Source organism: Passer domesticus, chromosome 3 (genome assembly GCF_036417665.1).
Source record: "Passer domesticus isolate bPasDom1 chromosome 3, bPasDom1.hap1, whole genome shotgun sequence".
Taxonomy (NCBI): Eukaryota; Metazoa; Chordata; class Aves; order Passeriformes; family Passeridae; genus Passer; species Passer domesticus.
In genome coordinates this window covers 19,768,210-19,795,250 of record NC_087476.1, presented here as the reverse complement: position 1 = coordinate 19,795,250, position 27,041 = coordinate 19,768,210, and the positions used below count along the sequence as shown (strand labels likewise).

General features: G+C 42.5%; 1 long non-coding RNA gene across 2 annotated transcripts in view; it reads right to left on the bottom strand.

Moving 5' to 3' along the window:
• Positions 1 to 20,303, bottom strand: part of LOC135297941 (uncharacterized) — a 35,038-nt gene extending 14,735 nt beyond the window's left edge. The window contains exon 1 of one of the 2 annotated variants that reach the window (XR_010359882.1): positions 20,236 to 20,303. This is a non-coding gene — a long non-coding RNA (uncharacterized LOC135297941). Of the gene's footprint in view, positions 1 to 183; positions 617 to 20,235 lie in introns of those variants that run through there. The other variant, XR_010359880.1, reaches the window with a different exon arrangement.
• Positions 20,304 to 27,041: the final 6,738 nt, after the last annotated feature.

The following is a 27,041-nucleotide window of genomic DNA, read 5'->3' as shown; positions in this document are numbered from 1 at the left end:
TTTTTTTCTTTTTCAAAAATATCATAAATACTTTGGAAATCTTGAAACTTACGTTATAAGTCATGACGTTGTAAAACCAAATGTATCATTGTAAAAGATAAGTTTCAAATTCACCAAAAGTCTATAAAGCCTGCATGCATATAGACTTGCTGAAATTCTTTACCATTATGTAAATAAACATACCTTGAAATTATGACATCCCTCTCTGTTCCTGCCACTATTCATCTCCGTTTCTCTGCACTCTGTTGAACTGTGAAAAATCAACGCTCTTAAGAATGGCTGTTTAACAAAGTTGTGTATTTTTATTTGTGTAGAATGAGGGCTGATTTCATCTGTGAAATAAATAATATCAGAATTTTTTTCCCCACATTTTCTTCCCAGGGGACTGATAAATAACTAAGCCATGCACATAAGAATGCCTATACAGGTGGAAGACTGTGCAGCAAGCAAAGAATGTGCACACTATGGATGTCCTAGGAGTGAAGAACAGCTACAATTCCTTAATTTAGAATTGAAAAAGGACCAATCAAATTGTATCTTTGTTGTAGAATTTCACAGTCCATTTGGATCCAAACAGGAAGAGTAGGTGAATATGAATAGGCTAAAGAACCAGAGAAATAGAAAATATGCACTACAACAAAGTAGGAAGAATGGAACTTAGGAATAGAGAAAGTGCAATTAGTCTGCTATTCACAGAAACTGCAAACAAGCAGGTCCAGCCACTGCCTTTTCAATATGAAAGAAAAGAAATTATTGCATGGGGCACTGCAGGTTATGTTTCACAGAGAGATAGGAAGATACTATCAAGACTTTGCATGGAAGCAAAGTCACAGTTCTAGAGGCAGGATGCAAAAACACTTTTAGAAGAAGCTGGCAAAAAAATAGCAAACAGACTTGTAGGAAGCATGAATGAAAATGTGACTCCCTCTCCTAAATCATTGCCATGCATTATATACAATTAAGACCAGAATAACCCCAAGAGGAGCAGCACCTTGGAGAACGAAATATTACTAGACCAGAGTTGCATCTTGGCTACAACAATGAAGGGTCACTTGTAGAGATAAAAATTTTTAATCAGATTTGGGGCCACATGTGATGTAATAAGAATTAATCTGATCCTGTTGGGGAATTCAAAACAAAATAGGTGGAACATACTGCCAATTTCTCTCCTGAATAGACAAATTCATTTTGAGAATCAAAGCCTAGCTCATAACAACTTTTTTTTTCTTCTGATCAAGTGGCAAACTTTATTGTAAATGTACAAATACTTCACAGTTTTTAATCTATCCCTATTGTGCCCTATAAAAAGCCAAATGAACAAACAGTGTTTAGTCAAACCATTTGTACTATCTCAAGATTTAGACATAAACTTCTCCTTTTTCTGAGATTGATTATGCCCAAGCACATAAATTTTCATTATAAAGCACAGAATTTGTAAAGGTATTTAGAATTGGCTAATTCTAAAATAATACCTCAAAAAATGTTTTTCAATGCTGAATATTATTATATGAAAGTATCTTTCTTTTTTTGTTCCCCCTGAAATGCAAAACACTTAAGAATTTTGCAATTCACAACTTAAGTAATATAAATAAAAATTAGGTAAGATAGAAATAAAGATCAGACTTTTCCAGACTGGACCTTAGGGGCTGGGATTTTTTTCAACTTATAATTGCGAGGGAACAGTGATCCTACAATAACCAAGAAACACCAAAGTATTGACTTTGGTGTAATCAGCCCTCCAAATATATTTATGTCTTCCTGTCTAATATGATCTAGATCTGAATGCAAAAATATGACATTCATGTTAATAAAATGAGGAGGGGCAGATGTGGCTTCTGAAGCATTGCTATGCACCTTTAAAATCAATGTGATTTTTCTTTTCTAAAACTCACTTTAATTTTCCATTTCTTTCTCTCCTTCTCTCTTTCTTTCATTCTTTTTTACATTTTCAAAGATTCTATACAATATTTTTTCTCATCTTAACATCTCCAAGCCTCTTCAGTGCTACCTTCTCTAGCAGACAATAAATTCATGGAAGTAATACTGAAGCACTACAGTGCCCACAGTGACACTCCTGCAAACTCCATGTGGGTGGAAATCTTCTGCCTAAAGCATCACTGACTTCATGGGACAACAAAGCTGTAATATGGTAAGCAAAACAGAGGCATTGCCAATGTGCAACATTTCCTTAGGCTTTCTGAAAAATTAGGACAAAACCTGGCGCACAAGTTTCATTTGTAACAAAAGAGGCTCCTAAGCTTTCTTCTCTAGATCTGTGTTAATGGAGGATAAGATGCATACCATCACCCCTGCATTTGTTTAGTGCACAGCATTTCTAGCTTTGGGCTTGAATAAAATTATGTTTCTTTCAGTACTTTGAAGTTCTGAGAATTAAATAAAGCATACTGTATGACGGCTTAGTAACACACAGATCCTTAAAAAGGTGTCATGTCATGGCAAAGAGTAACATATTTCTACTGTACTAATTTCTCATCAAATATAACAGGCTATCTTACAGCATTTGAAGATTTGAAGACAAAACAGACTCAGACCCTTGAAAAAATGTACTGTTGTTGTTACAGTAGATTTAAAAAGCGCCTGCTGCTGCATATAGATTTTCTAGATGCCACTGCACTGCTGTAATTATCAATTATCTTTAAAATGGAATATAACATGACTCCCCAGCATTTCTTTCTAGAATTGAACTCGGTATTAAATCTCATCTAATGAGACACTAGAACTTCACTCACTTTCTTAAGATCTTGAAAGGGTGTCATCCTTTTAAAATTAGTACACAAAAATAGAAAAAAAACAATGAAAACAGCTAGAAAATTACTAGGTTTGAAAAAAAAAGCACCCAACCACTAGATAAAATCACATTTTAGACCACTTGCTGTCTTTCCGTGGTGTAGCACCAACTTTTCTATAGAAAGAACCTGTAATAAAGAGCTTTAAACACCAGAAATGGAAAGCTCCAGTTCAAAGAGAAAAATTGCTCAACAGCTTTCATGGTTATAATTAAAAGGAGATTTTTCAGCTCACTGTCCACAGTCCATGTAATTAGCACCTGAAATAAAATTGCAATACAATTGAACTGCATAACAAACTTCTTCACCCTGATAATAAGCAAGGTTAAATGCAATTTCTTTGGCACAGAAATAAACCTTTAAATAACTTCCTAGTATGATTGAATCAAATCAGGAAAACTAATTATCAATAGAGGTATTTATTTTATACGTTCTTATTTCCATGTAAAACAAAAAACTACATATTTCATAAGAATTTTCATAACCACATATACTCAAAAAAAAAACCCGTTAACATTACAAATATTTTTTCAACCAGCCTTTTTCCCTCTCTGTGTTTTATTTAAGAGTAAAAAGTACATTTCACACAAAACTGGAAAACGCCGATGCTATGTGTGCCAGATAATCAGTTGTACTAGTTTTGCATGGCCTGGTTTTGGTAGTGAGGGGCCTTCTCTGTGAGAAGCTTCCAGAAGTTTCCACCACGTCCAGCAGAGACAATCCCTGAGAGCTCCAAAGATGGACATGCTGCTGGCCAAAGCTGGGCCAGTCAGAAATGGCGGTAACACAAACATAGTTAAGAAGAAATCAAACCAAAAAATGGTAGCACAGTTTTAACCATGACTAGAGAAGAGCTGAATGAGAACATGAGAGGAACAGCCCTGCAGACCCCAGGGTCAGTGCACAAGGAGGGGTAGGAGGTGCTCCAGGCACCAGAGCTGAGATTCCCCTGCAGCCCGTGGGGCAGCCCATGGAGAGGAAGCTGTGCCCCTGCAGCCCATGGGGATCCACAGGGATGCAGAGATCCACCTGCAGCCCATGGAGGAGACCCACACTGGAGCAGGAGGATGCCTGAGAGGAGGCTGTGACCCTGTGGGAGACCCATGGAAAGAGGGCCCTGCTCCCAGGCTGGAGCAGCCTGTCCTTGGACAACTGCACCCCATGGAAGAGTGACCCACGCTGCAGCAGATTTCTAAACTGAGGGCTTTAATCTATAATACCTAAACCTTTACATAAACTGGGGGATACCTTTCAGGCACTGTGGGATGTCTCTATATGCACAAACTACAGACAGTCTTTTTAAAAGATAAAAGTTCTCACATAAAAACCTTTAGGGTTAAATTCCAATATTTCCTCAATTTCTTCTACTTCAGTTGAGCATCCCAGTTTTGGTGGGACATTCCCCTCCACCTGCTCTTTGGACCCACTCTATGACCTTAGGAATTCCCACTGGGCCTTGGCCTTTGTGTAATGAGCTGGGCAGGGAAAGATCCCTTGACCATACCAGAAATTTTTGCATGGCAAAGGTAGGGGTGACATGATCCATATCAGGAGCTCCACTCACTTGACCAAGGTGGGAAAAGAGAGAGAATTCCTCTTTCCCTAGAGCCTAAGAAAATATTTACCTGAATTGCAGCCTGAGTGGAATTGTACCATGGTTACTGGACTTTTGAAAAATTCCATAGTTACTGACTTGTACTGTGGCCAGGATGGAAATTCACTGATGATTAAAGCAAATAAGTTAATGGCCCTATAAAAAAACAGTCCTAAGTGAAGCCTTCTGAGCTCTCCTGGCCCTCAGCAGGCTGCAACCAGCTCCCTCCCTCAGACCCTGTGAGCACACACTTATGAGACCATCAGAGGACCATTGCTGAGCAGCTGATGGGGCCTGGAGCAATCCCCCTCACTCCTAGAGGCTCCACCCTTGCCTACTGAGCAATGTGAAGGCATTCAATGTGAATATTTCATTGAACTGGAGGAGATATTTAACTGGTGTATACCTTTGTATATGTGTGTGTATATACATAAATAACTTCATGTCTGTCTGTATAACTGTGTGATTTATTTAAACACTTTCCAGCAAGTACACTATGAATGTTGCCATCTCACATCTATAATTAAGTCACTGTTATAAGTGTACTAAATCCTATTTAATCACTCTGTAAATGTTAAATTAGTTAATCATTAATGCTGCTAAATCCTTTAGATATAAAATGTTGAGCAAGTCTGAGACTAGGACTGGATTTAGCCTCACCTAAGACCCATCAGGCAAAGGGATCACTCTGAACCTTATGACTATACAGGAGGGTCTCCCTTACCCTTTTGTGTCTTTGCTTTCTGTGTAAATCATTCTAAATTGATTCTAACATGATTTTTTTTGTATATTTCATTCATGTTATAGTAGAGGGAACTTTGCTATCGAACTTTATTAAGTTGTGCTTTCACATATTTATATCAAACATACTTTTGATAATACCTTTGTGAGTGATGCTTTAGGCAACCTAAGCCATTCATTCATGAATGACAGTCAAACCTATGTATAAACTCTCTATAACAGCAGCAACTAGCCACCCTAAAAAGCAAGCAGGACACAAGTAAATTTTGGACTACATTGTTACTGGAGATTGGCTTTCCCCTCCTTATACCATCTGCAAACAAAGTTTATATGACATTACTTCAAGTGCAATGTATTTAACTGCACACCAGTACTGAGATACCTACATTATTTTATCTATTTCTCAATAGAACACAAATTCTATCTTATCAAAATAAGACTACAAAAAAGATTAGAAATTGATCATAAAGTAAAAAAGAAAAAAATATTTATTTATATATAGTCTCTTACTATCATAGTATGAAAGAAAAATATGGAAGTATAATGAGTTGAAAAGTAGTGAACAATAAATTATAGGCTTTTTAGCAGCTATGATTTTTTCTTAACTCTTACTATCAGCTTCAGCTTAATACTCTTACCCTTTTAGTAGATTTAAAATCATGTTTAACTTATATCCCAGTAGTTGGCAAATGGCAAGTGAATGTAGCTATGACTAGAGTTCAAAGCTGCTGATGCCTGATTATTGTTGCACAGAGGTGGTAAATAAAGTTATATCTGCCGTATGCTCTCAGTTAGTTTTATGAAGTTCAAATAACACTGATTATTAACAAGAAAAGTGGAATCAGATTCTATTACTAAGAAAAAAAATGTTTTTTGGGGAAAAAATACATTTGCTTTCATATTTTAAAAGACTTGATTTTTTTTACCCTTTTCTGTAGAAGCAAAAGCATATTTCATATTCTCTCCCTTGGGGTTATAAACCTAAGATCTCTGTTGGTGCAAGTGGGCTGTAATTGAGATGCTATAAAATGATCTAGAAAGTAAGACAAGTGGGAGGACATGAGAAGATTCAATTGAGAATGGAAGAGGAGAGACAAAAGATGGGAAATAATTACTCACACAGACAGAAAAGGGTTTCCATGACAAGGTTTAGGTGCATCTGAGCTGCCAACAGTGATACAAAGCTTTAGTCAGCTACATTTAGGTTACATATATTTGCAGGAGTGGGGAAGTTGGGAGGGTAGAAATCTCTTTTTCAAAGCTTCAAGTAGCAAAACAAGTTTCTAAACTTGTTTTAAAACTTTCACTAGGGACACAAGTGCAATCTAGTAAAGACATCTGACAGCTGTATTCTGAAATGAATCAAGTCCATTCTGCCACAATGCATGAGGATGGACAAGGTATCTGTCTCTTATCTCAAATTATGTTCTCTTATTTTCCATATGGAATCCGACATAATTTTCATTTAGATGGAATAACAAAAAAGATGAAAAGTTATCTCACTCATCTTATAGATCTGGATTGGGACACTCCAGGTATTACAAAAAGATACATGCTACAGAACAGATACAAGTAGAAGATAGAGTGAGAACAGAATCACGACACTGTTCCATAATCTGCTGTTCCAGACTCTCTTACTCTCACTGTTGCCCCAGATCCCAACATCCTGTGCCCTGCTGGCTTGAACCTTGTATCACAAATGTTCTGTTTCTGCTGGGTTTGGAAAGTGGTACAGAAGGAGAGCATGAAAGTACTCAACAGTAGTATACAATAGTATATTTCTGATAAAAAACCTGAGTTTTTCCCCAAAGCCTCGGTTGGGGAGTACAAAGTTCTGAGTGAGGAATACTAAAGGGGAAACCTAATAAGCCAAGCTGAATGAATAATCTATTAAGTCATTGAGTAATTAAAGTTTGAGAAGGGGTAATTTTCATAAGCCAAATTCCTGAACAAATAAAGACTCCTTTACCCAATTTACACATCCACTCAATAAGGTGAGTGAATCACAAAAATTCCCTTTTTGATTTGAAAAACTATATACTGCATGACTGATCTTTCCAAAAGTGAAGTTGTCTAGTTTCAAACTGATACAAAAGCCAGTCTTCTTTATTCTGGAAGAGCAATGACGCTAACCTAGGCCTGTGAAATTTCTGAGTTTGCTCAGACTGCAGAACACTAAAACCATAAAACTGACAGCAGTGGCAGTGAACAGGTATAAAGTCTGATCAAAATATGTTGTTGTGTAAGGACTGCTACCTCCCCAGTGTTACTGCTTATGGCCAGATCACTGACTTGGAAGAGTGCAGGCTATATCAGCAATCCGGGAAAAAGTTAATAGCCCAACCAGGCACTCTGTGCTACTTCAGCCACGAAATGAATGAAATGTTCACTGTCAATGACAGTATACATCCCTATAAGTAACTGAAGAAACTTGGACATTGTTAAAGGTATGGAGGAAATTTAGGTTCTCAGTGGAAATTTTAAGTGAAAAATTTTAATTTAGTATTTGTGAAGGGAAGGGCTGCTGAGAACAGTAGCATGCATTTTTATAAAGTTCTGTTGTATAATATTTCTCAAAGGAATACACTATGTTACACAGGTATTGTTAGCTATTTTAACAACCTATTTATATGGAGGGACAAAGGAGAACAACAGTTATTAATAGTATTGAATAATCAGATTTCAGCACCTTTTGTTAAAAGAGACTGTTTCAACTAACAGCTAAATAACCATTAGCGAAAGCAAGAGCATTTTCTAATGGCACATAGAATGGAAAAGCTGATGGCATAGCATTCCTTCTTCAAGTAAGCCAAAGAAAGCTGATCTCTTCCTTTTAGCTGTAGATGTCATTCCAGGGACTAACGCTGCAAGGTGCTGTATACCATGAGCTTGGTGAGAGACCTGTTGTCATGGCTCATGAAGAAAATTGGCTCTACCCCAGCTAAAACCAGCACACCTGTTCAACACAATGGCAGAAGCAGGGAAGGAGTCATGCTCTGAGGCTGTTTGCTCCAGGGCCTGGTAGATTTAATGAAAACAAATAGCAGTATAGGAATGAGTCGAAAAGGCAGAGCTTCTGCCTCCTGATAATTAGTGTAAGACTCAAAGGAAACCATTCCTCTCTTCAAGCCACATTTCTACAACCCTTTTATAATGAGTTTGCTGTAATAGGCAGGTAGCTCTTCATGTAAATGTTATGTGTAACTGAAATGAAAAGGGTAAATAATGTGAGAGTAAAATTGGCAAGTTTGGGGAAAAGCTTATTTACTTCAGACTGCAATAACAGTGTCATGTATTGTTGTATCAGTGTTCTCACAGAAACATTTTAAATGCCTTTGGCATATGTATTTGCAGTAAGAATGGTGGCAGCCAGGAATTAGTCTGTAGTTAGCTATATTGTCTACCAGATGTGTCCTGTACCAGAATGTATGGTGTATTAGGTCACTTAGAGCCCCTTACAGTACCTAAAAGAGGCCAACAAGAAAGCCAGAGAGAGACTTTTTACAAGGACATGTAGTGATAAGATGTAGCAGGCACAAGGCCTGCAAGGCCCTGGAGGTCAGAAGCCTGAGCTAGGAAATACCAAAGTCAGCATGACTAAGGGTTTAGAAGACCCTCTCTTCCGCCTTTCGGACCCTGTTATCTCTCTGTATATTCATAGGTCACTTTTCCCCTGACCCTTACTATTGGACAGTTTTCAATCCCCCTATAAGGTATAAAAACCCCTAGCTCTGCCCGGTTCGGCAGAGGAGAGCTGTCAATGGACCCTTCGCGGAGACCCCAATAAAAGAACCCTGCGGAACCCATACAGCGCTGCTCTCTCTCTCTCTGCGTCTGCTGCTGCGATACCCAGGGCGACGGCCCCAGGCATGCTGAAAGAGCTGAAATCACTAAAGAGCTGAGCTGCAAATCACTATAGCTTGCCTGGGCTTGCCTGAACCCCCCGCTGGGCGATCCCGGACCCTCGTTGAGCTATCCTGGACAACCGGCCTCCCCGCTGGGCTTCTGCCCCTGGGGGCCATAGCTGGCGCCCGAACAGGGACGAACGCCCGAACAGCGGGGGGCCCCTGGGCCAACATCTGAACCGCCGTGATAGCCTGGCCGCGGAACTGAATGCCGGACCTGGCATTTCAGAGGAGCAGCATTTCTTCGTGAAATTGTCACTGCCTCCGCTCGCCAGAGATCCTGGAAGGAGAAGCTCTTCGTTTTAGAAGGACTCTTCTGGACAGGAGGTCAGCCGACCCGCACCCCGACACCTGGGCACGCGAGTGTCCGTGGAGGCTGACGAGCAGACGACCCCCAGCAGAACTTTGACCCACAACAGGCTGAAAAGTGTAAGTTTAACACAGCCTCTCTTGCGCGCAAAAAATATTTTTCCTTGGGTCCTTTTTTTTTGGGTTTTTTCTTTTTTTTTTCTCTTTTTTCTGCTGGCGGGAACTGAAAAATGGGATCAAAGCTTAGTAAACGATCCCAGAACGAGAGAGATTTATATTCCCTAATCCTAGAAATCCTATCTTCTAACAACTTTTCTTTTTCTAAAGGTAACCTTTCAAAAACTAACCTGAAACGTTTTATAAAATGGATTCTCTGCCACTTCCCAGATACTAATACACAGACTATTACCTTAGACTCCTTTTGGGATACAATTGGGACCACGATATATAAGTTTCAAACTAACCAAGACTTTTCGGTAACTCAGTTTTTACCTATGTTTCACGCTATAACTAAAGCTGTAGAAAAAACTAACAAAAAGATTTTAACTACAGGGCTAACTTCTGTCGAACGAAACGAAAAGTTCTTATCTCACTTAACAGAAGCGCCTATTTCAAATGCTAATGGAGGAGATAACACCCCCTCCACCCTGGAATCCAGCACTCCGCTGGGTCCTAGTGTCCCGCCATCTGCGCCGCAACCCCCCGACCCCAGGGCGCCCACGGCCCCTGCCCACCCCCTCCTCCCCCCCGCCTTCCCCTCGGGAGCCACATCCTGCGCGCCTCCTTGCTCTGCGTTATCTCCGAGAGCATCTGCGCCAGTTCCCGCCGGGACCGACCCAAACCCCACCCCTCCCCCTGCTCCCCCCGACCCTACTGGGGCCCCCCCCCACCCCCCTTGCCGTCCCTCCTCTCCCTGCCGCGCCCGCCCCCACTCCCTCCCCCGCCCTCGCCCCCCCCGCTACCATCGCGTCTTTCCCTGCCCCCGGCATCATCCCTGCTGCGGCAGGGGATCAGCCCCCCTGGGTACCCGCGCCCCCCCCCACCACCGCGCTCTTGCCTGCCGCCGGAATCGTGCCCGCCGCACCCTCCCTCAGTCCCGCCGCCTCCTACATCCCGCACCCCCCCTGCCCCCATACCCTCGCTGCGCAACCCCATACCCACGCTCCGCAGCCCCCGGTCGGGACCCCCCAGACTTCCTTCAGTTCTGCCCCCCCTCCCCACGCCCCCCAGTCCTGTGCGTACTGTATCACGCATTGCACGGCCACTCCGGCAATGCTGTCTCGCTGTAGCCACGTACTGCCATGTGCTGCCTTATACCCTGTCCAGCCACATGCACCTCTGCCAAATGCAGCTCCAGCCAGCCATAAGAAACATAAGGCACGACCTGATAGCTCTCACTTCTCGTCATCTGATGACAGCAGTGACAGCGATTCTGACTTGGAAATAGAATATGTAGATCCTTGGGCAAAAATAAAAATGGAAGCCACACAGGCAGGGGACTGGCAATTAGCTCAGAGAATTACTGCCTTTCCAGTAGAATATAAGAAGGGAAAAAAAGGAGGTGCCACTAATAGAAAGACATGGGAACCTATTACAAATAAAGAACTTGTGCAATTAAGAAATACAGCCACAGAACACGGTAGAAGTTCACATATTTTTAGAAATTTCATAGAAGCTACGTTCTCAGCACATGTTCTGGTACCCCACGATATTAAAAATATTGCCCAGTGCCTCCTTTCTCCCGCCGAGTACATGCTTTGGGAAAGGCATTGGAAAAAGCAATTAAAAACATTATCAGATAACTACGCTGCAGATGCTGATAAGCCAAATTTTACACTCGAACAGCTGGCTGGTGAAGGGGATTTGCAGAAACCCTCTGACCAAGCTGATACTTTACCTAAGGCAACATTACAAGACGTGGCTATAGCAGCAAAAACCTCCTTACTTCTCACCCCAGATGATTCTACCCCCACCCAATATTTTTCTAGTATCAAACAAGGAATAGATGAAAGCTTTATCAAATTTGTGGATAGAATTAAGGATGCTCTGGAAAAACAAATAGAGAGCGCAGAGGCAAGAAAAGAACTGTTGTGTAAACTTGCCATGAGTAATGCAAATGAAAAATGTAAAGTAATTCTGAGAGCCTTACCCTTGGACACAGAACCTACCATAGAGCAAATGCTGGAAAGCTGCACACGCCACCTGTCCACTGAAGATACAGTGGCCCAAGCAGTTACTAAGGGTGTTGCAGAAGGAGTTTCTAGTGCATATGCAGTAATAGCTTCTAAAGATCAGGTCCGCTGCTACCACTGCGGAGATTTTGGACATTTTATAAAGGACTGTCCAGAGAGGTCACCTCCCAGGTACCCTCGCAATTTCCACCAAAGGCCCCAGAATCAGCAGTACTATCAGCCGCGTCCGGGAAACTTCCATCGGAGCGTGGTGGGGCCCCACGCAAGGACACCAAATCAAAGGCCACCCAGACCCAGTCACGCACCATCCCAGGAGATTCCAGACCACATGAGGAGGATCCAACACACGGAGCGATACCAAAGGGAACGCGCCGTCAGCTGGTAACTGCACTGTCCATTGACTTTAAAAATGACAATGTTTATCGTGTTCCCACAGGCAAACGTGGGCCAAAAGGAGGTCCTTCTAACATCCTAATTATAGGTGATTCTCTCCATAGCCCAAAGGAAATATTTGTTGTTCCAGAAGTACAAACAGTGCACCCGGGACAAGAAATCTTTGTCCAGGTGTACTGCACAGACTTACCATATTTTCTTCCAAAGGGTACCCCATTCGCACAGGCCTTTCTACTCCCTAAGAATCACAGGGAACAGCTTCCTCTCAACCCCACAGCAATGTGGATACAAGTTGTGGGACCGAGTAAGCCTGTCATCGAGTGCGGTCTTACCTGCAGAGGGGAGAAGTTCCACCTACCAGGGATGCTGGACACCGGTGCAGACGTGACCATCATCGCCCGCTCAGAATGGCCAGCACACTGGGAGCTACAACCTGTGGCAGGCATGATCACAGGGATCGGTGGAGCTACAGTTTCCATGCGGAGCAAGAACAACATCCTCGTCGAAGGGCCTGAAGGCAAGTTGGCAACCATCCGCCCATTTGTGGTAAGGGCCCCCATCACCTTGTATGGACGGGACATTTTATGTCAGTGGGGAGCCTCCCTACGTATTCCCAGTCCGGATTTCTAATTGGGGCCACTGAGGAGCGCGCACTGCCAGACACTCCTCGTCTCACCTGGAAATGCCATAACCCGATCTGGATCGAGCAGTGGCCCCTCTCTAAAGTCAAACTGCGCGCACTACACGCCCTTGTGGATGAACAGCTCGCCAAAGGCCACATCGTAGAGACCACCAGCCCTTGGAATTCTCCAGTCTTCGTACTACAAAAGCCTGGAACAGACAGGTGGAGGCTCCTCCACGATCTTCGAAAAATCAACGAGGTCATCGAGGACATGGGTCCCCTTCAGCCTGGCCTGCCCTCACCATCGATGCTGCCTAGAGACTGGACACTTGCTATCATTGATATTAAAGACTGTTTCTTCAGCATCCCGCTGCATCCCCAGGATGCTCCACGGTTTGCCTTCTCCGTTCCCTCTCTTAACAGAGAGGCTCCACTCAAGAGATATCATTGGTGTTTTCTTCCACAAGGACTAAAGTGCAGTCCCAGTATATGCCAGTGGTATGTTGCTCACATCCTGTCTCCTGTTCGGGACCTATTCCCAGGTGCGATCATCCATCACTATATGGACGATATCCTGGTCTGTGCACCAGAAAAAACGTACTTGGACAAAGCAGTTAAAAGGACTATTGAAACCATAGAACAGGCAGGATTTGAGATCCGTGAGGACAAAATACAGTACACCAATCCATGGACTTACCTTGGACTCCAGATCCGGGAACGGACCATCGTACCCCAGCAGCTCACCATCCGAGACGACCCAAAAACCCTGAGAGACTTACACAGTCTGTGCGGATCCATCAACTGGGTACGTCCACTGCTAGGAATTACAACAGAGGACCTCGCTCCACTGTTCAGCCTTCTTCGGGGCAAGGAGAATCTGGACTCTCCATGCACTCTAACACCAGAGGCCCGAGATGCCATCACCAAGGTCCAAGAAGCCCTGTCTTCACGCAAAGCCCATCGCTTCGAGCCCAGCCTGCCTTTCCAGTTCGTCATTCTGGGAAAAGCACCTAGGTTCTATGGACTGATTTTCCAATGGGACACTCAACTTCGAGACCCTTTACTAATCCTGGAGTGGATCTTTACAAATAACCAACCCACAAAAACCATTACCACCTTCCAAGAAACTATGGCACATTTAATAAAAAAGGCTAGAACTCGCCTCCGTTCCCTTGCAGGGTGTGAGCTCACATGCATATATTTGCCAATGACCACTGGGGACCTGGAACATTTGCTCCAGACCAATGAGAGTCTCCAGTATGCCTTAGACAGCTATACAGGCCAAATTTCAGTGCATATCCCAAAACATAAGCTTTTTAATCGTGACGTGACATTTCATCTGACTCCAAAATTAGTCCAAAGTAGGACACCTCTCAAAGCTCTAACCGTCTTTACAGATGGCTCAGGGTCATCCCACAAGTCGGTAATGACATGGAGGGACCCTAAAACCCAAAATTGGGAATCTGACATAAAAATAGTGGAGGGATCTCCACAGATTGCGGAGTTAGCAGCTGTTGTCAGAGCCTTTGAGAAATTCAAAGACGAACCTTTTAATCTGGTCACAGATTCAGCTTATGTTGCTGGCATAGCTATGAGAGCAGAACATGCTCTTCTCAAAGAGGTTTCCAATCCAAAGTTATACCAATTGATTTCTACATTAACACGCTTAATTTCCCACAGAAAACAACCTTACTATATAATGCATGTGAGGTCACACACTGACCTCCCAGGTTTCATTGCAGAAGGGAACAGGAAAGCAGACACCTTAGCCATGGCAATAGAGACTGCTAATGTCCCTAACATCTTTGCCCAGGCAAAGTTGTCACACTCATTTTTTCACCAAAATGTGCCTGCCCTTATCAGAATGTTCAAGCTCTCAAAAGATCAGGCAAAAGCTATTGTTGCCACATGCCCGAACTGTCAAAACTTCCAGATACCATCTCTGGGGATGGGAGTCAATCCCCGAGGTTTAAACAGCTGCCAGCTGTGGCAGACAGATGTAACCCACTTTGCACCTTTTGGAAGGTCAAAGTACGTGCATGTATCGGTTGATACATTCTCAGGAGCAGTATTTGCATCAACACATACAGGAGAAACTGCGCAGCACACCATAAAACATTTTCTCCTCGCATTTGCAACCCTGGGAGTACCAAAGGAGATCAAAACAGACAATGGACCTGCCTATACCTCTCGTAAGTTAAAAGAGTTCTTCAGTGAGTGGGGAATACAACACAAGACAGGTATACCTGCAAACCCCACAGGACAATCCATCGTGGAAAGGACACACCAAACTCTCAAAAGAGTCCTCAATCAGCAACAGAGAGGAACAAAAATCACCTCTCCAGTTGAAAGACTTTGCAAGGCTCTCTATGTCATCAACTTCCTGAACTGTACAACCTCAGAGCCTGATCCACCCATACTTCGCCACTTTGCAAATACCACCCAAGCAAAGCTCACAGAGAAACCACCTGTGCTGGTGAAGGACCCAGAAACACATAAAGTCTCTGGACCTTTCGAACTCATCACGTGGGGAAGAGGATACGCGTGTGTTCTGCTACCATCTGGTCCAAGATGGTACCCAGGGAAAAACATAAAACCATACCTAGGCACTGCAAATACCACTTCCACAAGCAGTGACAAGAATCCTCCTGAGTCAAACACAAGACCTCCTCAAAACCAGACCGGCCTGGAGACGAAGACGTCGCCAAACATCCACAGGTGGAGGAGACGACTGTCCCATCACACAGCAGCAGACAAACCAGAAAGCTGAACAACATTCTGTGGCATCAAGCCCTAGACCAGGCACAGCCTGAAAACAAAACTGTTCTTTGAATTAGATGTTATTACCCTTTTTACCCTAAAAACCCTATCGTCCCTTTTATCTACCCTTACCAAAAGCCTCTAACCTTTTACCCACTCCCCCACCCTTAGCATCATAGAAAAAAACAAAAACAAAAAACAGTAAAAAACTAAAAATAAAGGGGGGAGGTGGAAGGAACAGAGGAAAGGAACAAGAAAGGAACCCTAACCCTCCCCTCCTACCATAAAAATAACAAGTTTTGCTTATATTCCCTATCAGAAGCCCCATTCCTGCCCAAAGATGAAAAATATCTCCGTTGGCGCTGTCCTCACTGCTGCCTGGATGTTCCTCACCGTGCCGTGTGCCGTCGGTTGGATCGGCCCACAGCCGAGCCATAATGTCTGGGTAACCTTAGCAAGAACATTAAAACAGGATAACATGTGCTTATCCATGGGGAGCGTTGATAACCCACTTTCCACATGTCTAGTAGGAATTCCTTATGTAGCCGATGATTGGCCCGCCTATAATTCAGAGCTTCTCCGCACCACAGGTAAGCGACCCCACCAGGTAGAAACTTGGGACCAGTGGACAAAAATACTGCCCAATGCTCTTGAGGAACCTCAAGAATTGGATCTGTTGGGGTCCTCTAAGGCCACCTTCTGTGTCAAATTTTACTTTAGACGTCCAAAGAATAATTTGCCTGAAATTGATCTGAACAAAAACACATACCGAAAAGACATATCGCCAATTAACAAAGCCTACAACCCTCACGATTGGTGTAATTACACTGCTCGTGTGATCTCTGTGTCCTCTCTCCATCCCAAAGTTCTACCCAAGGGAACGTTTCTCATCTGTGGTGACAGAGTATGGGCTGGGATCCCCTCACGACTCCAGGGAGGTCCCTGTACCCTAGGAAAACTTTCCACCCTTACTCCAAATATCACCTTGTTGCACAATTGGAAAAAAGAGAGCGAGTTAAAATGCCACAAAAGGTCCTACACAGCATTTGATGAAAATTGCGATCCCAAATTATACGATTGGAACAAACCAAAAAAGATAGCGGTCTCTATATTCCTACCATGGGTAGCTGCAGCTAAGGCCCTGGGGGACATAAATCACCTTGGGTGCTGGCTCAGTAAGCAGGCTAACGCTACTTCTGCTGCCCTGAGCGATCTCTTAAAGGAAGAAGAAACCACAAGACACGCCTCACTCCAAAATCGAGCAGCGATTGACTTCCTGCTGCTTGCCCACGGACATGGCTGCGAGGACTTCGAAGGGATGTGCTGCTTCAATCTCTCTTCACGCTCGGAATCCATCCACGCCAACATCCAGAAACTGAAGGGACTTGTGAAGGACTTAAAAGTAGAACAGACCCCAGACTGGGTCAATGACCTCTTCGGTCAATGGGGATTAACGGGATGGGCTGCATCTTTGGTTAATGGAATCTTGTGGATTTTTCTTGTAATTGTCATCGTGTTACTTATGTTCTCATGCCTTGTCCACTGTTTTAAAAGAATCATAGGGAACGCCTTTTTTCTAAATACAGAAAGTGGAGTTGTAGCAGGCACAAGGCCTGCAAGGCCCTGGAGGTCAGAAGCCTGAGCTAGGAAATACCAAAGTCAGCATGACTAAGGGTTTAGAAGACCCTCTCTTCCGCCTTTCGGACCCTGTTATCTCTCTGTATATTCATAGGTCACTTTTCCCCTGACCCTTACTATTGGACAGTTTTCAATCCCCCTATAAGGTATAAAAACCCCTAGCTCTGCCCGGTTCGGCAGAGGAGAGCTGTCAATGGACCCTTCGCGGAGACCCCAATAAAAGAACCCTGCGGAACCCATACAGCGCTGCTCTCTCTCTCTCTGCGTCTGCTGCTGCGATACCCAGGGCGACGGCCCCAGGCATGCTGAAAGAGCTGAAATCACTAAAGAGCTGAGCTGCAAATCACTATAGCTTGCCTGGGCTTGCCTGAACCCCCCGCTGGGCGATCCCGGACCCTCGTTGAGCTATCCTGGACAACCGGCCTCCCCGCTGGGCTTCTGCCCCTGGGGGCCATAATAAGACAAAGGGAAATGACTTTAAATTGAAAAAAGTAGCTTAAGACTAGATATTAGGAAAAAATTCTTTACTGTGAGAGTGGTGAGGCACTGGAACAGGGTGTCCAGGGAAGCTGTAGATAACCCATCCGTGAAAGTGTTCAAGGCCAGGCTGGATGAGGCTTTGAGCAACCTGGTTTAGTGGGAGGTTCCCTGCCAATAGCAGGGGATTGGAACTAAATGATTTTTCAGGTCTCTTCCAATTCAAACCATTCTATGATTTCCAAATAATTAGGTCAGTTAATTAAGGGTTTCAATTTTTACACCTTATTTAGCAAACTGATGCACAGCCAAACTTTTTGTTAAAATTTATGCAAAATCTGTAACCCTGATCACCTACTGTGATCTCATGGAGTGCTCTGAAGAATGCCAGCATCATGAACTGTGTTAAAAACTGTATTATAACAGCAATATAAACTGCTGTAAAAATTGGCTATTTTTAAAGAAGAAGAAAAAAAGAGTCACTCTTTACACTACTGTGTACTTTTTAAAATAGACAGTTTGCCTAAGGAAATCTGTGTCCTTTCTCCATTCTCTAGAGATTTCTGTTGTATCTTTTTCTACTCTTCTTGCTATATTTTTTATGAGAACAGAATCAAAACTATAATGTCTCATCTGTTTGGGTTTTGTCGTGTTGTTTTGTTTTGCTTTTCAACACTGCTAGATGGATCTGAGCGAGCTCTGACTGGAAACAAGAGTTTAAGCTATTTGTTGTTTATCACACACATTATTTACAAGGCACACATCTATAGTTCAGATACAGAAGGTAGGCACATCTCACATCTTGTCAGAATGCCACACTTGCTGTCAATTACCTGAGCTCTCATTCCTCTTGTGAAGGAGCAGATCACATACCTGAAACTGCGACGTCCCAATTCTGACAGTTTGGCTGGGGAACATTTATATTCATTGATTGCTGCTATCACACTATCTGCTTTGAAGACATGCACACATGAACACACACAGAAAAATCGGTGAGACTAACCTACGGGCATGACCTGAGCTTTCTGATGACTTGCACCTGCTTTTCCACATAATGACCTGAACTGAAATGCCAATCAAATATTATTAGTCCCAGGAATTAACAGCTCATAATTCTTTCTCAAAATTTTTTATATTTTTAGCCAGCATGATTGATCAGATGTTTAGAATATTGGCAATACTGAGCATTTGGAAATCAGGACCCATTCCTTGAAATATCATGTGTTAAGGGTATTTAAAAAAAAATGCTCCTCTTTGTCACACAACCATTCAGCATATCTTAAGAGCTTCAATATTCCTCTTACAGTCACAAGGGAATGGGAAATCTGCTATATCTTAATACTTTTTAAAGGAGAGCCAAGGTTATTACATCATTGTGTAATTGCAGGAGAGAGATTTAAATTATATTCTAAACACTAAAAAAAAAAAATTAGACAGTTATCAAAACAGATAGCACAAAAGTAGAATGAAGAAGATGATATGTCTTTTCATTATTAGTAGAACCAGCTGAGAAAATTATAACATGGATAAATCTCAATACTCCATAATCAGAGGAGGAAGCAGAAGGTGTGAATTCAAGCTAAGGAGGCAGTGCCAAGAAAGCTGCCCAAAATAATTACAACAGGATGTCATCCTAATCAGGATGTCATCATGTCATGTAGGCACTGCAAAATCCTCCCAGAGAATCCTAACAAATGGCGTTCAGAAGCACATATACCAGGGGAAAGGCAGCAGTTTTCTCTCTCCCTGCACTGGCATCGCTGTGCTGAGCTGACCTGTGTGTCACAGGAAGGCAAAGGTGGGGAGCAGAGCCAGGCCTTGGAGCCTTACACTGCTGGCATCACACACCATTGCCTGGGACACCCAGAGCCAGGCGAGCTGGGAAAACAAGGTCATTCTCTCTCAAACCAGACATGGTGTCTTGGGATATCTCATGGACACTTTAAAATAATTGTCTGCCCAGGAATAACTAATATTTTGTGAATATTCCTCTCCTTCAGAGGGTGGCAGGTAGAGGGAGTGTTCTCCAGGAGTTGCACAGGCCCCAATGGAGTGTGCAGTTATGGGTCTTCAACATCCATTTGAAAAACTAATTAACTGAACTTGCAATTTTTTGGGCATACATTCTTAAATAAAAGGTTCCTACTAGCTAAATGATCGATTAGCTAATCTTGGAAAAATAGGAAATGCCTGTAATTCTATAAGTGTCCCCACTTTAAAACCTTGTAGGACACATTCTAAAATCACATGTGGCAGCAGCTTCCAGGTCAGCTGCAGGGACAGGGCGCATTTGAAGGCAGATGGGGAGGGGCTGTGCCAGCTGGGCACAGGGCCTGGATGGTTTTCAGTGTTTCACTCCAATGCCCCACCCATAAACTAAGCCCTCAGAAGCAGTGTGTTTGCCACAGCAGAGAATCTTCCGCAGAACAGTATGGGAATGCTCTACTGCAGCACCAGGTGCCAAGGGAATTGAAACCACTTAGAACCTGGGTAATGGGTATTTTCTGCCCAATTCCATAAGTGGTGGGGGTCTGGGGCTTCTGTGAAGATCCAGCAGAGAGCCCATGGGGACTGAATGTGAATGTCCAAGGGTCCATGGCAGAGGGTGCCAACTGCTGAGAAACCTGTGCTGACTCTACCAGCACCTCTCTGGGCTGCCCTGCTCCCCTGCCACACTTCAGGGATGGGCTCTCTTCCCTCCTGAAGTGGGCACTGCTCACTGTGGGACCTGGATGTTGAGTCCCTCATCCACATTAAAGATATCCATGACCAAATGTACTTTGGTACCTGCACTCACCTAATTCCTACACTGTCAGTTTTATCTCAGACCACAGCAGATGCCAACATCTCAGGCCTGGGACAAGCACTGCCACAGTGCTTGTTGTTGCAGTGTCAGCAGTTTATTTGCTGGGCAGGAAAACAACCCATCCCATCCCATCCCATCCCATCCCATCCCATCCCATCCCATCCCATCCCATCCCATCCCATCCCATCTCTTCCCATCCCATCCCATCCCATCTCTTCCCATCCCATCCCATCCCATCCCATCCCATCCCATCCCATCCCATCCCATCCCATCCCATCCCATCCCATCCCATCCCATCCCATCCCATCCCATCCTCCTTTCCAGCACACCCGTACCTCCCTTTGCCCACAGTAGGCCTCACACAAATGAACAAAATTCCCTGTAAGTATTTTTCCCATTTATTGGTGATATTTTTGTCCAACATCTGGGAAGAACTATGTATGTGACTCCATTGATATCAGAAGGCTAATTAATTACTTTATTATACCATATTATTCTATACTGTATTACACTACATCTAAACTGGAACTGCACAAGCACTCAACCACAAAAATCTCGTGGCTGTCTGCTGACCAACAGTCTGGACATGTGCTTAGTCCTGATAGACCAAGGAAACAAAACACCATCAATTTGGGTAAACAATCTCCATATTGCATTCTACTTTGGCACAAACACAGGCACAGCAAATGAGATAAGAATTGTTTTGATCATGATCATTCTCTTCTCTGCTTCTCTCCCTGCTTCTCTCAGGTTCAGAGAATGTGAGTTGCACACACATTGTTCCTAATTTTGCTATGTCTCTATCTAAATTTGACACTTTTTATATTATCAAAAAAAACCCCCTTGTTTATATATATCAAAAGCACTACTATTTTGGCTATCTAAGTAGTATTAGACCCACAGGTGTCTATTACCCTGCAGGTCCTCAGTACTCCTCTTCAACTACTTGGGAAGTACAACTGCTTCTCAGAACTTCCTGTGACCACTTTTGAAATTCAGGAATCATTCACAGCTCTATTTGTAATTTCTGTCAGTTTCTTGCATGGTTATCTAACATGCCTGGCAATTTCTCATGTCTTTTCTCATTCTACCTTTTGTCCTGTTGATGCCTTGAGAGGCTACCCAGAACAGAGGCTAGACAGTGCTAAAGGAATAAAGTAGGTGTTTATTAAAAAGGCCTTCAAAGGATGCACCTTGGGCAGTACAAGAGCCTGGCCAGGGCTATACCCAAGATGGACCAATGGTGACTCATTTTCACACTTGTATAAGTTTTGGTCCATGTACATATTGGGTTAATTGTCCAATTGCAGCTTCGAGTTATGAAGTCCCATGCTCCCAGTTCGCTTTCCTCAATTTGTTGTTGCTTGCACTTTTTTGGGCCTGAAGCTGCAATGGTGTCCTTGATTCTTGGGTGGAAAAGGATTGCTTTGTCTAACTAAACTGTGAAGGGAACTTGATAACACTTTATATGAAGTTCAGAGTTATATACTAATGCAGTACAGAATCTGGAAAATATGGAAGCTAAAACTTAAGGTATCACTGTTCCGTTAGCTTAACCTTAGACCAGAGACTAACCAGTGGCTTAGGCACCTGCCTGCACCTTAACAACATGTATTTCCTAGTTTTTACACCAAAAAAAAAAAAAAAAAAACAGGAATTTAAACTACATTGGAAATTCAGGAAGACTCTTGGTAGAAAAATATCTTGGGATGATTTATGTCTAGAAATTATATTTATCAAGGCATGGAATTATGTATATTTGAGACACCAATCTTGCCAAATACATATTTTCTTTGCTGTACTTGAGGGAGCGTACAAAACTGACATTTAAATGACAAGTGCCTTTCTGGAAATTCATCTAAGATACAGTCTTTCATAGATCCTAAATTTTACAACTTAGGCAGATTTTTGCATCTCTAAACCAAAATTGCCTTTCTTTGATATTTTAAAGCAGTTTTTAAATATTCACTTTCCTAATCAAGCATAACTGTTGGCCTGCTGCCTTTTGTGAAAGCATTTACTATGTATTGCCCCTTCACTTTCATTTTTTCAGTGTGGGCAGACTGATAGAGGTGAGCTGTTTGCTAGCAAGGGTTTTATACTGATGCCAAATAGTCTTTCATTTTGACATTACATTTCCTACACTTTTCCCTTATCAACAGCTTTCTCCACTCTGCCTGCCCTCAGTTACTCTAAGCTTCGGTCACTCATCTCTTCTACTGTATATTATTCTGTCTTACATATAGTTGGATATATTTTATTCAAATTGATAAAACAATGGATATCTTTGAAAGTTGCTGGTTAGTTTTTTCCAAGGTGTTGACTTACAATTCTTCACGCTCATTCAAAAACATGTTTCTCTATAAATAAAGAAACAGAATACAGGGAATCTGTTCTGTGTTTTTTAAATACTTCCATTCATTAAACTGAGTGGGAAGGGAGTAAATGACATGGAAAGAAATCTGAAATTATAGCAGGAACATATTTTGACAAAGAAGTGCCCAGCCTTGCCAGAGGAATATGAGACTTTTGAAGATGCAATGTGAGGTTAAAATTGCTCCACAGACAGAGGATTATATAAGCATCAACACAGATAAATCATTAAGCTGGGGGCTTTGGCAAGTTACTACACTTATAAAATAAGTTTCAGTCACTCTAAAGTCAGGTGAGAGCCAATAATTTATAATGCCTTACCTATCAGTAATACAAACTCTCCTCCTGTTCAATAGATATTATTCCTTTCAACACAAAACTTGAGTAGCAGTCACATAAAGTTGAGGACAACTACTTTATTGCAGACTACTATTTTTTTTTAATAGTTAATGTTCGACCATAACCAGTTTTGATTTTGTTTGGAAAGGGGGAGGGGGTGATGTGGTTTTTTTAAATGTAAAATGTATTTCTAGATTTCTTTGAGGTTTTTTGGTTGGTGGGTTGGTTTTGGTGGTTTTGTTTTTTGGAGTTTTTTTTGGTGTTTTTTTTTGCTCCACATTTTTTTACAAACAGCTTACTGAGCAGAACTAGACAGCAGTGGAGAAAGCAGAAAGACCTTTCTCAGTTTTACAAAGTCCTATAGAGGCTGGTCTGGCTGCGGTATTGAAAGGGCCTTTGTCTTCAATTTTGTTTCACTTTTTATAAAAGTAAAATAGAAAGTTTCTTGTGTATGCTAGAGTAGCACATGGGTCATAATCAGAGGTGGCTAACCGGTGAGATTGCTGGGGGTACATCCTGGGACTTGTCCTATGTAAAGTCATCAGTGACCCAGGGATGGAGCGGGCAGCGGGCACTGGAGCGCACTCAGATCAGACTGGCAGAGGACACGGTCTGGGGAACACAGATGATATTTTTATATCATTATTATATCTTATTCAGGACAGGGCTGCTCTGGAGCAGCTGGAGGAATGGGACAATGGAAATGGACATTCAGCAGTGAAAAATGCCAAGTTCTGCACCTGGGAAGGAAGAGCTGCTGGCAGCAGTACTGACTGGGGCCTGTGTGCCTGGGGAACAGCTCTGCTGAGCTGAGCCAGCTGGGAGTCCTGGCAGCAGGGGTGGCCAACAGCACTCTGGGCTGTGATAACAGAAGCATGGTCAATGGTTTGAGACCATGTCTTAAAGACACATCCAATTTAAATCTTATAGTACAGAAAAAATGTTGCTAAAACAAGATGAAATTCAGTACAGAACCACTGGGATGGTCAGATATTGCAGTACTTGTACTGTGAGAAGAGGCTGAGGGACTTGGACACATTCAGACAGTTCTGGGTAGGAGCAAACAGCAGCCCTGCAACATCTACAAGATTATTAGGAAGATGGAGTCAGGCCCTTTGGTCATTGGCAGCAAGCACAAATTTTCATAGGAGAGCTTCTGACAGGACTTAAGGAGAAACATTTTGTTTATGTTGACAGTCCAACAGTGGAGCAAGTTTCTCAGAGCAGTTGTGTAGTCTCCATCCCTGGTGGTTTCCAAAATATGATTATGTTCTGAGCAATCTAGTCTGAATTCATAGTTAATCCTGTTTCAAGCAGAAAGCTGGACTAGAGACCTCCTGAGGTAATTTTCACCCTGAATTATCCTGTGATTCTGTGATGTTCTTGCGAATAAAACAGAAGCCCTTAAAACTGCAAAGCAAAGATGAAAATGGTATGGGTGTAAAGTGCAGTTTTGTGTTAATCATATGCATCTCTTGGAGGATATTTTATTTTACTTGTTCAGGCAGTAGTCTTGGCTGTCATCCTATGTGGCTACATTAGAAATATCCTAAAATCCCTGAGTCAATTTTCCATTAAAATGTAGGAAAAATATATGTAACCATCTTGGTGTTAGTGCTTTCCTCAGCTGCTTTCCACTGCTGAATTCATTGCTTATAACAATTTTGGCTTACTGTAGGCCTGAGGCCACCCACATAACCAGAGAGTGCTGTGAGCCTCATTGTGCCAATCTTGACAGTTAAAGCAGGCATGAAAGGCATCAGCCTGAACTTCTGGAACAAGAAATGTTAAGTGAGACCCATTTTCTGGTTACTTTGCCCATTTCAAAGAGCTTGATAAGCCTTTTTTTTTTGTAGGCCTGTCTCAGGATTAGACAAAAAAAAAATGTAAGTTGAGGTTACATCTACTTACAGAGGTAACCAAATCAACATTTGCATTCAGAAAAAAATAGAAAAGCTTTAAGGCGTAGGTCCTTCAGTATTACAAAAAGAAATCTTATCCTTCCCTACAAACCACGTTTGACTATATCCAGACCCTATTGTACTCACCAAAATGTATTACTGCTTAAACATTATTCCATTATTCCATTTATGGAATCAAAAAATACTACTAATGCAAAATACAATGTTTTGGAATAATATTCCATTTCTATAAGATTTGTAAAACAAATTCTGAAAGGATTTATTCCAGATATAAATTTTTCACAAGACCAAACATTTTGTCCTTGAATTTTTCAAGTATCTGCAAACAGCATTGAGGTATTAAGACAGCATTGGAGTTTTAACAGAAGTTTTACTTAAATTCTCCATAAATGCAACGTAAAGTTCCACACTGGCACAGTCTTAATGCGGCTGAGACCTAAAGACAGAGTAAATGCATTGAACTACAGCTGGAGAACTCAAGGCCTGGGGTACAAAGACAGGGAAAACTATGGGGGACTATTTCTGGCTGGCTAACTCCTGCCCATTAGTCAGTGCTGGTTTCTATTTTGCCTGAGTAAGGGGCAATCATACTATGTCACTGCTCAAAACTTATATTTTCATGGGGAGAAACTGAAAATTTCTCTATGTGACAAAACCTGCCTTCAATAGATCCTAAATTTAAGAAAAATATGGCAAACCCAGTAATAGGTGCCTTCTATAGTGTGTAGGGAAGGGGATTTTTAACACCTTTGTTTTTCAATTCTTGCCTGAAATTTTGTTAGCACTGATCATAGAACAGTTTGAGTTAAAGGGACCTTAAAAATCATGTCATTTCAACCCCCCTGCCATGTGCAGGGATACCACTCACTGTACCAGGTTGCTTAGAGTTCCATCCAAGCTGGCCTTAAATACTTCCAGGGATGGAGCATTCATAGCTTCTCTGTGCAGTCTGTGCCAGTGCCTCAGAGTAAAGAAGTTCTTCTTAGCACCAGATCTAAACCTGGCCTTTGTCAGTTTGAAGCTGTTCCTCTCTTGTTCTATCACTACATGCCCTCATATAAAGTTCCTCTCCAGCCTTCTTGCAGGTCCTCTTTTAGGAACTGGAAGGTGCTACAGGGTCTCCCTGGAGTTTTCTCTGCTCCAGGATGATCAACCCCAGCTCCTACAATGTCATTTTATGAGAGGCTCCAGCCCTCTGATCACCTGATCTAACAGGTCCATGTCTTTCTTTGTGCTGGGATTCCCAGAGCTGAACACAGCACTCAAAGCAGGGTCTCATGAGGGCAGAGGAGCAGAGCCACTTCCTTTTGCTTGCTGGTCACACTTCTTTTTATGCAGTTGCTTTCTGGGCTCCAAGTGTTTGTTGCTGGGTCATGTCCAGCTTTTTATCTACCAGAACCCCCAAGTCCCCTGCAGGGCTTCTCTCAATGAGTTCTTCTCCCAGTTTGCCCCAGCCAGGTGCACCACCTTGCACCCAGACTTGTTGAACCTCATGAGGCTCTTCTGGGCTCACTTTTTAAACTTGTACAGGTCCCCCTGGACGGTATCTCTTCTAGGACCACCACTCAGTTTGGTGTTGTTGGCACACCTGCTGAGGGTGCACTTGATCACACTGTTCATGTAATTGATGATGATAATAAACATCCAGGGAACATATAAAGATCACAGGAGTGAGCCCAGAGAGACACCACTCATCACCAGCCTCCACCTGGACACAGAACCATTGATCACAACTCTCCAGCTACATCAGTCCTGCCTATTCCTTGTCCACTGAATAGTCCACCATTTTTACTCATATCTCTCTAATTTAGAGATTTCTTTTTGCAAGCTATGAGGAACACTGCCTGTTTCATTTTTACCATTTGTAAAACCCCATTTATAAAAATAAATTAAAAAAAAAAAACACAAAAAACCACAAAAAAACCACAAACCTCCAAAAAACCAAAATACCAGATTAATTGTTAGCTTTCAGTTAAGCCTTTGTCCTGTCAACATGGTAAAAACATCTCGAGAAAATTAAAGATGAAAATTTTTATTATACTATTGCTTTGGCCAGCGGGAGAGTGTTTAACCAATAGAAAATTAATAGTGTATTTTTTGAAGCAATTCAAGAATAACTTCTTTCCCTTCCCCTACATGAATTAAATATTTGTAAACAGACAA